At 47.7% G+C, this 12,618-nt stretch overlaps 1 pseudogene; it reads left to right on the forward strand.

The window, feature by feature from the left end:
- The first annotated feature begins 6,729 nt into the window (after window positions 1-6,729).
- LOC125514560 (uncharacterized) lies at window positions 6,730-11,727 on the forward strand (annotated as a pseudogene).
- Window positions 11,728-12,618: the final 891 nt, after the last annotated feature.

Consider the following 12,618-nt stretch of genomic DNA (forward strand, 5'->3'; position numbering starts at 1 on the left):
ATGCTTGCCTTTCTTTCGATATTGATGGTTGGTCGGAAGAAATCGACGATGGCCCAGGTACACATTCTTCCTGCATTTGTCCAGGTATATACTTTCAGTGTCATCTAAACTGTGCGTGCATGCGTGGTATCCTTTGTTTGTCTGTCCTGAAAGGTTACTGAGAGCGGGCCAATCGTTGATGGTCACGAACAGCAACGCCTTAAGGTTAAATTCCTCCTGTCTGTGCTCATCCCACGTACGTACACCGTTTCCATTCCACAACTGTAAAAGTTCTTCAACTAATGGCCTTAGGTACACATCAATTTCGTTGCCGGGTTGCTTAGGGCCTTGGATGAGAACTGGCATCATAATGAACTTTCGCTTCATGCACATCCAAGGAGGAAGGTTATACATACATAGAGTCACGGGCCAGGTCCTGTGATTGCTGCTCTGCTCCCCGAAAGGATTAATGCCATCCGCGCTTAAAGCAAACCATACATTCCTTGGGTCCTTTGCAAACTCATCCCAGTACTTTCTCTCGATTTTTCTCCACTGCGACCCGTCAGCGGGTGCTCTCAACTTCCCATCTTTCTTTCGGTTCTCACTGTGCCATCGCATCAACTTGGCATGCTCTTCGTTTCTGAACAGACGTTTCAACCGTGGTATTATAGGAGCATACCACATCACCTTCGCAGGAACCCTCTTCCTGAGGGGCTCGCCGTCAACATCACCAGGGTCATCTCGTCTGATCTTATACCGCAACGCACCGCATACCGGGCATGCGTTCAGATCCTTGTATGCACCGCGGTAGAGGTTGCAGTCATTAGGGCATGCATGTCTCTTCTCCACCTCCAATCCTAGAGGGCATACGACCTTCTTTGCTGCGTATGTACTGTCGGGCAATTCGTTATCGTTTGGAAGCTTCTTCTTCAATATTTTCAGTAGCTTCTCAAATCCTTTGTCAGCCACAGCATTCTCTGCCTTCCACTGCAGCAATTTCAGTACGGTACCGAGCTTTGTGTTGCCATCTTCGCAATTGGGGTATAACTCTTTTTTGTGATCCTCTAACATGCGATCGAACTTCAGCTTCTCCTTTTGACTAATGCATTGCGTCCTTGCATCGACAATGACCCGGCGGAGATCATCATCATCGGGCACATCGTCTGGTTCCTCTTGATCTTCAGCAGCTTCACCCGTGGCAGCATCATTGGGCACATCGTCTGGTTCCTCTTGATCTTCACCAGCTCCCCCCGTTGCAGCATCACCGTATTCAGGGGGCACATAGTTGTCATCGTACTCTTCTTCTTCGCCGTCTTCCATCATAACCCCTATTTCTCCGTGCCTCGTCCAAACATTATAGTGTGGCATGAAACCCTTGTAAAGCAGGTGGGAGTGAAGGATTTTCCGGTTAGAGTAAGACCTCGTATTCCCACATTCAGTGCATGGACAACACATAAAACCATTCTGCTTGTTTGCCTCAGCCGCATCGAGAAACTCATGCACGCCCTTAATGTACCCGCGGGTGTGTCTGTCACCGTACATCCATTGCCGGTTCATCTGCGTGCATTATATATAATTAAGTGTCCAAATTAATAGAAGTTCATCATCACATTAAAACCAAAGTGCAAACATAGTTCTCATCTAACAACATATAGCTCTCCAGAGCATCTAATTAATTAAACCATACATTGAAACTATGTAAAACATTTCAATGCGAAAACAAATGCGATCATAATCGCAACCAAGGTAACAATTGATCCAACGGCATAATGATACCAAGCCTCGGTATGAATGGCATATTTTCTAATCTTTCTAATCTTCAAGCGCATTGCATCCATCTTGATCTTGTGATCATCGACGACATTCGCAACATGCAACTCCAATATCATCTTCTCCTCCTCAATTTTTTTATTTTTTCCTTCAACAAATTGTTTTCTTCTTCAACTAAATTTAACCTCTCGACAATAGGGTCGGTTGGCATTTCCGATTCACATACATCCTAGATAAATAAAAACTATGTCACGTTGGTCGGCATAATTTTCATAAACAATAAATGAACCAATAGTTATGAAGATAATATACATACCAAATCCGAATCATAGACAGGACGAGGGCCGACGGGGGCGGATACCAAAACCATCGCACTATATAAGATGCAATAATAAATGTAAGAAAATGATACAAGTATCTATCTAAACAGACAAGTAAGAATATTTTTCCTTTCAGAAAGAAGATAAGAACAAGAGGCTCACCACGGTGGTGTCGGTGATGAGATCAGCGCGGGTGATCGACGGCGGTGAAGACGGGGACGGGGCGTGACGGACCGCTAAATCTAGACAAATCTCGAGGAAAATGGAGCTTGGAGGTCGAGCTTCGAGAGGAGAAAGTTTAAGTAGTGTGGCTCGGGCATTCCATCGAACACCTCATGTGCATAGGAGGTGAGCTAGAGCACCACAAACCCCTCCCCTCGCCGGCCAGAGAAAAACAGAGCACTGGAGTGCTCTGCTCGCGGGCGAGGGTATATATAGGAACGTCATTGGTCCCGGTTTGTGACAAGAACCGGGACTAAAGGGGAGCCTTTGGTCCCGGTTCAGGCCACCAACCGGGACCAATGGTGGTGGGCCAGGAGCGAGGCCCATTGGTCCCGGTTCGTCCCACCAACCGGGACCAAAAGGTCCAGACGAACCGGGACCAATGGCCCACGTGGCCCGGCCGGCCCCCTGGGCTCACGAACCGGGACCAATGCCCACATTAGTCCCGGTTCTACACTGAACCAGGACTAATGGGCTGAGCCGGCCTGGACCATAGCCCTGTTTTCTACTAGTGATGCCACATAAGCAAATTTGTTTTGGGATGCGTTATGTTACTAGCTAAGTTACTCCCACTATGACTAGCCTGAGAGTACGTGCCAAGTGGATAGCCGAATCATTCTTCAATTAATTTGGGCCCCACGTGAATCCTTTGTACGGCTAGGATGTGGATAGACCAGTAGATACCCGAGACGATGCCACCCTGGATCTTAATCAGACGGCTCCTATTTAATTGAGTACTTCACCTACATGCTTTTTTTGGATTTTTCACCTGCATGCTTGGGTAGATTATTATCCGTTTGCACCTCTTCCTTCTTTCCTTTTCTTCGAGAGATCTGCTTGGACATCGGACTGTACAGACTTTTGCAAGGAATGGAACGTGACAAATCTCGAACAACGTAATACAATGTAGGATGGGCCAACATTCAAATACATAATAGTTGTGTAGGTTGGTTGTTTTACCCATAGGACTGAATTGAAATTTCGTTGTCCTTCTCGCAAAAAAATAAAAATCCTTGTCCCACATTCCACAAGAAATTTAGCTTTCACGCAAACCTCTTGAAACGATTCATATTTTTTTTTTGCTATGATGGATGAAAGAAACCTAAATCCAATATTATTCGAATGGGCAAGAATTGCAAAAAGAAAGGCCACAGAAAGAGTATTTTCATATCTCAGGTAGACTCTATAAAAATAACTTCACGAATACATGGCGACGGTTATAAGTCCCATTCAAGAAAACAATTTTTTGGACAATGATTCGAGCTTAATATCGTGCCCAACATGATGCAATGCCAGCGTCATAAGTGCCTCATGAACCATATAAAAAAATATGCTAGTGCTACAAACGACGGCCACAATCATACGCTTTGTACGTATACTGTAGTGTCTCTCTCTTTCCTCTCAGGTCAGGAAGCTTGTACTTGTACGTATGTATACACGTTTACGTACGCACAAGGGCACCACCAGATATATAGACATGTATACATGCTCTGAATTTGTGAACACGGCCCGGCCTGTGCGTGGCTGAGATCCATGGATGGTGTTGTGACCCTTTGTCGTGCGGCCTGGCTCTGCTCAAGGGTCAAAGACGGCACATCACATGGATGCATCATTTTAAGTGGCGCGAAAATACATTCATGCATGCATATGCATGGACCACGTTCCATCGATCCATTTGGCATCACCTGATCCCGATTCCATATTTTTCTGCTAATTAACACCTCTTGTGCTTGCGTGACTCTTGCGAGAAAAGGGCAATACAGACATTTTGCCAACACCCACTTCCAGTTCTTGCTCCAGCTCTAAATTACACGTCCAGACAGGAAGTGTTAAGGTTGTGTCGAATATTGTGTACAAGGTAGGTTGCAGTTGGATTTGTAGTTGTATTGTGTTTACATAGGATGTGGAGTCATGTCCTAGTAGGACACTTGTATCCTAGGCCTCTCTTATATAGCGGGGGTAGGCACACGATGTAACCTATGCCAACATAATAGCTCCCGCGTCCCCCGCGTCGCCCTCCTGGCGGCGACGGGGGAACCCAGATCCGGCGCCTTACACCCTTCCCACCTCCCTCCCCACCTCGCCGCCACCGGAGGAATGGCCGGCGAAGCCGGCGCCGGCTCCTGGGATGGTGGCGGCGGGGCGAGACCGCTCCCTTTCGGTGGTGAGGGTCCGGATCTAAGGCGGCGGCCTCGTTGGTGCGGACGGCGCTCCTCCGGCGGCGGGGAGTGCTCGTCGGTGAGGTAGGCCGTATCCCCTCGGCTGCGCGGGCAGCGAGGTCCCGGTGGGCGCAGGTCATGGCGCGGGGAGGCCCCGGGCTCCCCTCGTCAGATCGGAGGCGATCCTGGTCTGCTCGTGATGCATGACCTCCGGCCGGCCTGGATCTCCAGCGTACACGCGCCTGCTGATGTTGTGGCTGGTTCGGTGGTGGAGGCAGGGCGCTTGGCCGGGGGAAACCCTTGGCCGCCGGTGGCGGTCACGGCGTCGATGGCGTCCCGGACGCCATTCCCTCCTTGGTGGCGGCGCCGAGGCTAAACCTCCCCTGCCTCCCCCCTTCCCCTGCGCCCGGGTGAAAACCCTAGCCCCGGTGGCTAAGCGGCGGCGGCGCCACAGCGTCGTCACCTTCTTGAAGGCGCCGACTTGGGCATGGGGATGCTGGGTGTGCATGGCGAGCTTGTCTGGTTCCTGGTGGCGGCCCGCCTGACTACTGTGTCGCAGCTCCGGGCAGTGTCTCGGGGCTGCGATGCTTCTCTTCCGGCCGTGTCTCCGATGGGGACCTCGCCCTTCCTCACCTTGTACATGCCGTGGTGGAGCGGTACTTCATCTCACTCATTGATGGCGGCGAAGATCGGCGGCATGGCGCTGTGGAGGCTCGCCGCCCGATGCGCGGAGATGGACTCGCGCGGGAGGAGGTTGCTGTCTGGCGTCATGGTGACGTCGATAGCAGAGTGGCCAGTCAAGGTAGAATCCTCAATATGATCTGAAGACGGACCTGTGGAAGATAGCGATGACGACACACGAGTGCGTCTGACCGGATTGTGCCCCAGACCCGGTATGTGGCTCGGCTGGGGCTTCCGAATATGTTTCGGTTTCCGGCTTTTGATGTTAGGCTTAGGTGAGTGGTTTGGGTAGTGGCCCAGCTAGCACCCCTTCATCATTTTGGATAGAACTACCGACATGTGTTGCCAAGATGGTGGATTCAGACTCATTGTTGTAATACTTTGTAAGGTCCTGAGAATAATCAATAAAGTGGCCGTATGCATCTCCCAGATGCAGAGGCCGGGGGTCATCCTCCTTTTCTAAAAAAAGGAGGAGCCGGCGGCGTGTGCCGGCGCCCGGGTGGCCGGGTGCGGTATTGTGACGGTGTCACGGGGAGGAGCGCCCGTAGTCAAGCCCCGGGGATGTAGCCATATCAGTGAACCTCGTTAACAAATCTCGGTGTCGTGCTCGCGTGATTGCTTGGTCCTTGTATGATCAACGGTATGCCTCGGATTTATTCTAACAAGTGGTATCATGAGCTAGGTATGAGGCGATGACGTTCGAGTTGATCTAGAGGATGGAGAAGCAGTTGTGTGTTTGGATGCCTTGGCAGCGGCGAGTTGCAGAGGGTATCGAATCAACAGAAGGCGCGTGCGTGTACCAGTAGCAGACGAGACGTGCGGCGGTCGATCGGCGGATCGATCGGGCGAGCGTACATAGGCTGAATCGTGCAACAGAAGGTGGAGGCGGACACACGGGCGGATCGGTCGATCTGCAGTGCGTGGAACAGGAGGGCGGGCCCGAGTAGGGTCGGCTGGTGCGCGCAGCTGTGGCCCAAGTGGAGGCAAAGCCTGTTGCACATGCGGAGCTGGATGGTGCTGCCTGTGCATGTTTCAAGATTTGTTTTGGTGAAAAAAAGGACACCGTTCCGCTGTAGTCAAGGGAGTGAAGTCTGAAACAAACCCTGTCTTTGTACGACCCGTCGGAATCTAACCCCCAACTCCTAATCCCTGAAATCGACACCCCCACCTCTCAAATCCCAGTCGTCACAACCCTTAAGCCCATTCCCAAACAGGGATTGCTGAGTCAGCCTGGGGGTGTGGGTCCACTGGTCGCAGCGCGGGCCAAATCTGGTTGAGCCGGCCCAGCTCCGCCTCCCCATCGCTCTCTGTCCCCCCCCTTCGCCTCCCTTCCCTGCAGCCTGACGCGTCAACTTCTCCGCGGCGGCCATGGCGAAGGACGGATGATCGCGGCCATCTCCGACGAGCACTCCACCAGAGTAGAATCAGGTATGTGATGTTCTTCCTTCTATTGCGCTTGGCCTTTTTCCCCCTCTCTGTGGGCTAGGTTTAGGGTTCTACAGTGAGATCAAGTTAGGGTTTTGGGGTGTTTGAATCGGCCGACAATCACTGATGCATTAGTTGCTTTGCTTGTAATGTAGGGTTTTCTTGTTGAAATCATGGACCCGACAGAGATCTTGAATGTTAGATTTCACTTTGTGGTCAATTCATACGAATTGGTTCAAGTCTAGATTATGTTGGGGGAGAAACTGGAATGTCAGAGATTGAGCGGGACAAGCTCTCTTTGCAGGAGTTGAAAGGGTTTTTAGGAGATCATATGGCAGTGAAGGAGAGCATGAAGTACTATTTCCTGTTGCCTGGCAGAGATTTGGTAAATGGATTGCTTTTTTACATGATGATGGTGGCTGCATGAAGATGTCTGACTACATTACAGAGGGGGGAGTTGGTGAAATATATGTGGAGTACAATGGTGAAGAAGAAGAACAAGGAGAAATAGACAGTGGGTCAGATTTTGAGGATGAGCTTGATGAACTGATGAACATTGGCAATGAAGAAGAACCTGATGCAGTTATCACAGCTGAAAATTGTAGTGCTGAAGTCAATGATAATGTCAATGCCACTGAACAGACTGGTACTGTAGGAGAAATTATTGAGCATATATTTGTTCCTGATGTAGGTGGTGCGATTTCTCAGGTGATAAACAGTCCATTGAAGCAAAATGTGAGAGTTGATTATCCTACTCAGAGTTCTCAAGTTCTTAATGTAAGTCAACCATGTCAAGCAGCCGAAGACATATCTGGTTCAGTTGCTAAAGTGGCAGAAAATGGTTCAGATTCAGAGGACTCAGAGGACTATGAGTATGTGCCACATACTGATGATAGTGGTGAAGAATCAGAGGTTGTTGAGATGAGAAAACATGCAAGAAAATTTAGGAAAAAGATGGGAGATTCCAAGATGTGGGCTGATGCAGATGCAACAGGGGCCGTGCCCATTGATTTGGTAGCAAATGTGGAGGAAGTTGTGGAGGACATGGAGTTTGAGTCATCAGATGAAGACTACTCCTATGATGAGGATGAGGATGGCAACATGGTTAGGAGGAAGAGCCAGTTTGTGAGGTTTAACCTAGACTCTGACATTCCTCATTTTAGTCTTGGAATGATTTTTAAAAGTAAGAAACAATTGACTAGAGCTATGAAGAGATATGGGCTTGCTACCAAAAGAAGCATTTCATTTTTAAAGTCAGAGGAGGCCAGAGTTAGAGCAAAATGTGATTGGCCTGGGTGTCCCTGGATGTTGTATGCAGCTAAGACCAGCAGGTGTTCTAGGTTTCAAATCATCACATTTGAAGATGAACACCAATGTGCACAAAACAGAGACAACAAACTGGTTACTGCTAAGGTCATTGCCAAAAGGTATGAGCACTTCATCCTGGCAAATCCTTTGTGGAAGATTGATAGTATGAAAGCCATAGTGATGAAAGACATGTTTGCTGATGTGTCCATTTCAAAGTGCAAGGCAGCAAAAAAACTTGTACTTGACCAGCTGATGAGTGGAATGAAAAGTGAGTACAACAAGGTGTTTGATTATTAGTTGGAACTTCTTAGGAGCAACCCTGGGAGTACTGTGGTTGTTTGCTTGGATCCAAAAGAGAAGGAAGAAAATATTTTTCAACAATTCTATGTATGTTTCAATGCTATGAAGCAAGGGTTTAAAGCTGGGTGTAGGAAAGTGATTGGGCTAGATGGTTGTTTTTTCAAGGGAGCCTGCCAAGGTGAGCTACTGGCTGCAATAGCCAGGGATGCAAACAACCAAATGTATCCAGTAGCTTGGGCTGTTGTGGAGAAGGAGACAAATGAGAGTTGGGCCTGGTTCATTGGTCTTTTAATCAAAGACTTGGACATTAACGATCAAGGAGCTGGATGGGTCTTTATTTCTGATAAGCAAAAGGTTAAATTTATTTACTGCCTTATTCAATTATTGAAAAGGTTTAGTCGTGTCGACGGAGCGTCAACACGACTACTTGACTACTTTCCGCTTCGTCGACGTGTACCTAGCCACATGACTACTTGACGCTCCGTCGACACGACTAAACCTTTTTTGATATGTACTGTGTCACTCACTGTAGTAGTCCTAGTCCTTGTGTCACTGTACTGGTCCTAGTCTTGTCTCATTGTACTAGTCCTAGCCCTACTACTTTATTTTACTAATAAATACTTATGTCTACTACAGGGCTTAATTAACAGTATGAGAGACTATCTGCCTAAGGCAGAGCATAGGATGTGTGCTAGGCACATCTATGCTAACTGGAGAAAGAAGCATAAAGATCATCAATTGCAGAAAAGGTTTTGGGCAATTGCTAAGTCTGCAAACAGAGAAGACTTCAACTACAACAAGGCCAAGCTTGCTCAACTAACTCCAGAAGGTCCAAAAGATATCATGAAGACAGACCCAAAGCATTGGGCTAGGGCTTTCTTTCCAATAGGAGAAAATTGTGAGTCAGTTGACAACAACCTTTGTGAATCATTTAACAATGCCATCATAGAAGCTAGGTTCTACCCCATTATTTCACAGCAAGAAAAGATTAGGAAAAAATGATGGTTAGAGTTCAAGAGCAGAAAACCAAGAGTGAGAAGTGGAATGGCATAATTTGCCCAAACATCTTCAAGAAGATTAAGGCCAATATCAAGAGAACTCAGTTCTTGGAGGTGCTCTGGAATGGAAAGGATGGTTTTCAGGTGAAGCATTTAAATAGCAGAGGCAGGAGGTACACCGTTAACCTTGAGAAATGGACTTGCTCATGTGGTTACTTTCAGCTTGCATGCCTTCCTTGTTGTCATGCAATTTGTGCTATCTATATGAGTGGAAGAAAAGTAGAGGATTTCATTGACAAGTGCTACTACATTGATACTTTCAAAAAAAATTATGAGCATTGCCTGCAACCAGTTGAAGGAGAAGAAAGATGGCCTGTGTCTCAAAACCCTAGGCCAGTAGCACCTGGCTACATTGCCATGCCAGGAGCCAGGAAAAAGAACAATGATAGGAAGAGAGAAGAGGGGGAAGCACCCAAGGGGAAGAAACTGAGCAAGCATGACATACAGATCACATGTGGAAGTTGTGGTGGTCAGGGGCACAACAAAACTTCCTGTAAACAGAATGGAGATAACACCAAAAAACAAAGTCATATCTTGGGAAGAGAGGGAGAAAAGTGAGGGAAACAGAGGTAATTTTATTTTCATGCTGTGTTGGTCTTTTACAAAAAAAGTGCAATTGTTGTTTAACTGATCTGTTTTCCTTGCAGCAAGCACAGACAGATGCATCTACAAGCAAGGCTGCAGCAACTAGAGCTTCAGGCCCAACAAGATCTCAAGCTGCAGCAAGGTCTCAATCTGCAGCAAGATCTCAAGCTGCACCCTCTCAAGATGCAGCAAGCTTTCAAGCTACAACATCCAGGTTTAGACCTCCTAGAAGTTCATCAACAACTAACAATGATGTCCCTAGAGGTAGCACAACTGCAGTTAGAGGGAGAGGCAATGGCAGAGGAAGTGTGGGAGGAACTGGGAGAGGGAGAGGCTCAAAAACTGGGTTTACGGCCTTCTTTACAGCTAGTGGGAATTACTAAAGCTTATGGTGGATGGAGTTGTCTACATGAGAGCACTCTCTGCATGACCTACTACTCATGGAGTTGCCTTTTGGATGCTACTGTCAGTGTGTACTAGTTACTATTAATAGCTGAATTTTAGAACTCTTCTTACTATAAAAAAGTGCAAATGTTCTTGCTGTTACATAAAGCATAATAGAAGAATTATTGAGCTCTACTTGCTGTTAAATGAAGTATAATAGGAGAATTTTTGAGCTCTACTTGCTGTTAAATGAAGCACAATAGCATAATAGAATTTTAGAACTCTTCTTGCTATAAAAAAAGTGCAAATGTTCTTGCTGTTACATAAAGCATAACAGAAGAATTTTTGAGCTCTACTTGCTGTTAAATGAAGCATAATAGCGGAATTTTTTAGCTCTACTTGCTGTTAAATGAAGCACAATAGCAGAATTTTTTTAGCTCCAGTTGTTGTCAACTGAAGCACAATAACAGAATTTTTTAGCTCAACTTGCTGTTAAATAAAGCACAGTAGCATAATTTTTTAGCTCCGCTTGCTATCAAATGAAGCACAATAGCAGCTTTTTGAGCTCTAGTTGCTGACAAATAAAGAGGGAGAGCAATTATACATCAGCATCATGAGTTGATTTAGTAAAGAAACATCAGCTCAATCTTACTTAGAATCAAAGTTCACTACTAATAGAGTACCACCTAAGTTTATTTTAAATTTTAATGTATCAAACTTCTCCTTTGACAAGTTATCTTTTTTGCCAACTCTAATGTAAGAGATACTGTATATCAAAGGAACAGAACAATATTTTGCTATTACTCCTGTGAATATTGTGTGATGTTTGCAAAACGTTTTGATCTCTTCAGGTGATTTTCAGGTTTCACTAAAACTAGGACTCTGAATATCTTGTGATTTTTTACTAAAAAGCACTTTCACCAATTTGTGATTTCCCTAGTGTGTGCGATTGAAAAGCAGAGTGCATAGCTCGCATACTTCAAAGTTCAGTAGATAGCTACTAGTACAGAGGTAGATCAAGCAATGAATCATCACTCACCTTTGTCTGTTTAGTTTGCATCGTGTTCGCAACTTCTAGTGCGACTGCACGACCTCCAGCGGAATCTCGGCCACCGGCTGCACGTGCTGCAGCTCCACCATCCACCATATCCCAGGGAGCGGGTCAGCCAGAACCTTGGCCTGCCATTGGGTGCGCCGGAGGTGGGCAGCACTAGCTGCGACGGCCACCGTCTTGCCGCCAGCAGCCAAGGCCACGGCCGGGCGTGGCGCAGCGCGCCTGACACGAGCGAGCAGAGCACGCCTGAGGCAAGCGAGCAGAGCATGCCTGAGACAACGGCCCCAGCGCGTCGGAGACGGGTGTGGCTACCGTGGCAGCTCCGGGCGGAGAAGAGCGTCGGAGACGGACGACGCTATACAGCTCCGGTCTTGCCGCCGGCCACGGCCCTGAACGGCGGATTTTACCTGGTCAGAATCCTCCCTCTCAGTGGAATGAGTGGCTGTGAGCGGCAGCAGCGGACCAGCGGTACACTGGGATAAGGCAAAGAACAATTATTTTCAGAAACCCGACCCCATTAATCACCAAACCCTGCCGACTGCGGTGCCACGTCACCAATCCCACTCTTAAAACGGGCTTAAGGGCTGTGACGACCGGGATTTGAGAGGTGGGGTGTCGATTTCAGGGATTAGGAGTTGGGGGTTCGATTCCGACGGGTCGTACAAAGACAGGGTTTGTTTCAGACTTCACTCCAGTCAAGGTGTTGCTTTGGTGTTTGTCTTGTCGCCGGAGCATTGACTTGATGGCTACCAAATTGGATTGATTAAGTACGTGTGCAAAGGAAGAAAATAATAGTTCGTGATAGCTAAGGTGGTTTGCTACAGGCAAATAAGAAGGCTCCGGGTACTATTTCTTTGGAGTTCTTTGCTTTGTACGTGGATCGTGTATGGTACGGATGCAGCGACGGCGTTGTTTGGCATGATGGCCCAACAGAAATCAGGACAGATGATGTGCGCACAAGGCTCGTGAAGTCTGAAGCATATCGTGTAGTCGGAATAGTTCGGCTGGGTTGGACTGGACAGTCTGACAGATCGACGCAAGTCGGTTAGTACAGAAAACGGTGGTGGGATCGGCATGACGACATAGGAGCATGATGCTGATGGTGACCGACTTCTGGGCGTGGAAACACGTGGCGCAGGCCCGATGGCTTGTGTGGCTTCAACAAGACTATGGCGCGGGGTTGATTCAAGGTGATGTACACACAGAGTTTGAAGCCGACGGGGCGCGAGGGTGGACTGATCATCTACCATGGAGTCATGTTGAAGGTGGAGCTGGATTGAGGGGCTACGATGTAAGGATCCAGGGAATCGAAGCCTATTCAGCAAAGGGGGAAAAGCGAGTGACACACAATTCGGACTGGAGCCCAAGGGTCT

This window comes from Triticum urartu, chromosome 6A (genome assembly GCF_056163025.1).
Source record: "Triticum urartu cultivar PI428250 chromosome 6A, HENAU_Tu73, whole genome shotgun sequence".
Lineage (NCBI taxonomy): Eukaryota > Viridiplantae > Streptophyta > Magnoliopsida > Poales > Poaceae > Triticum > Triticum urartu.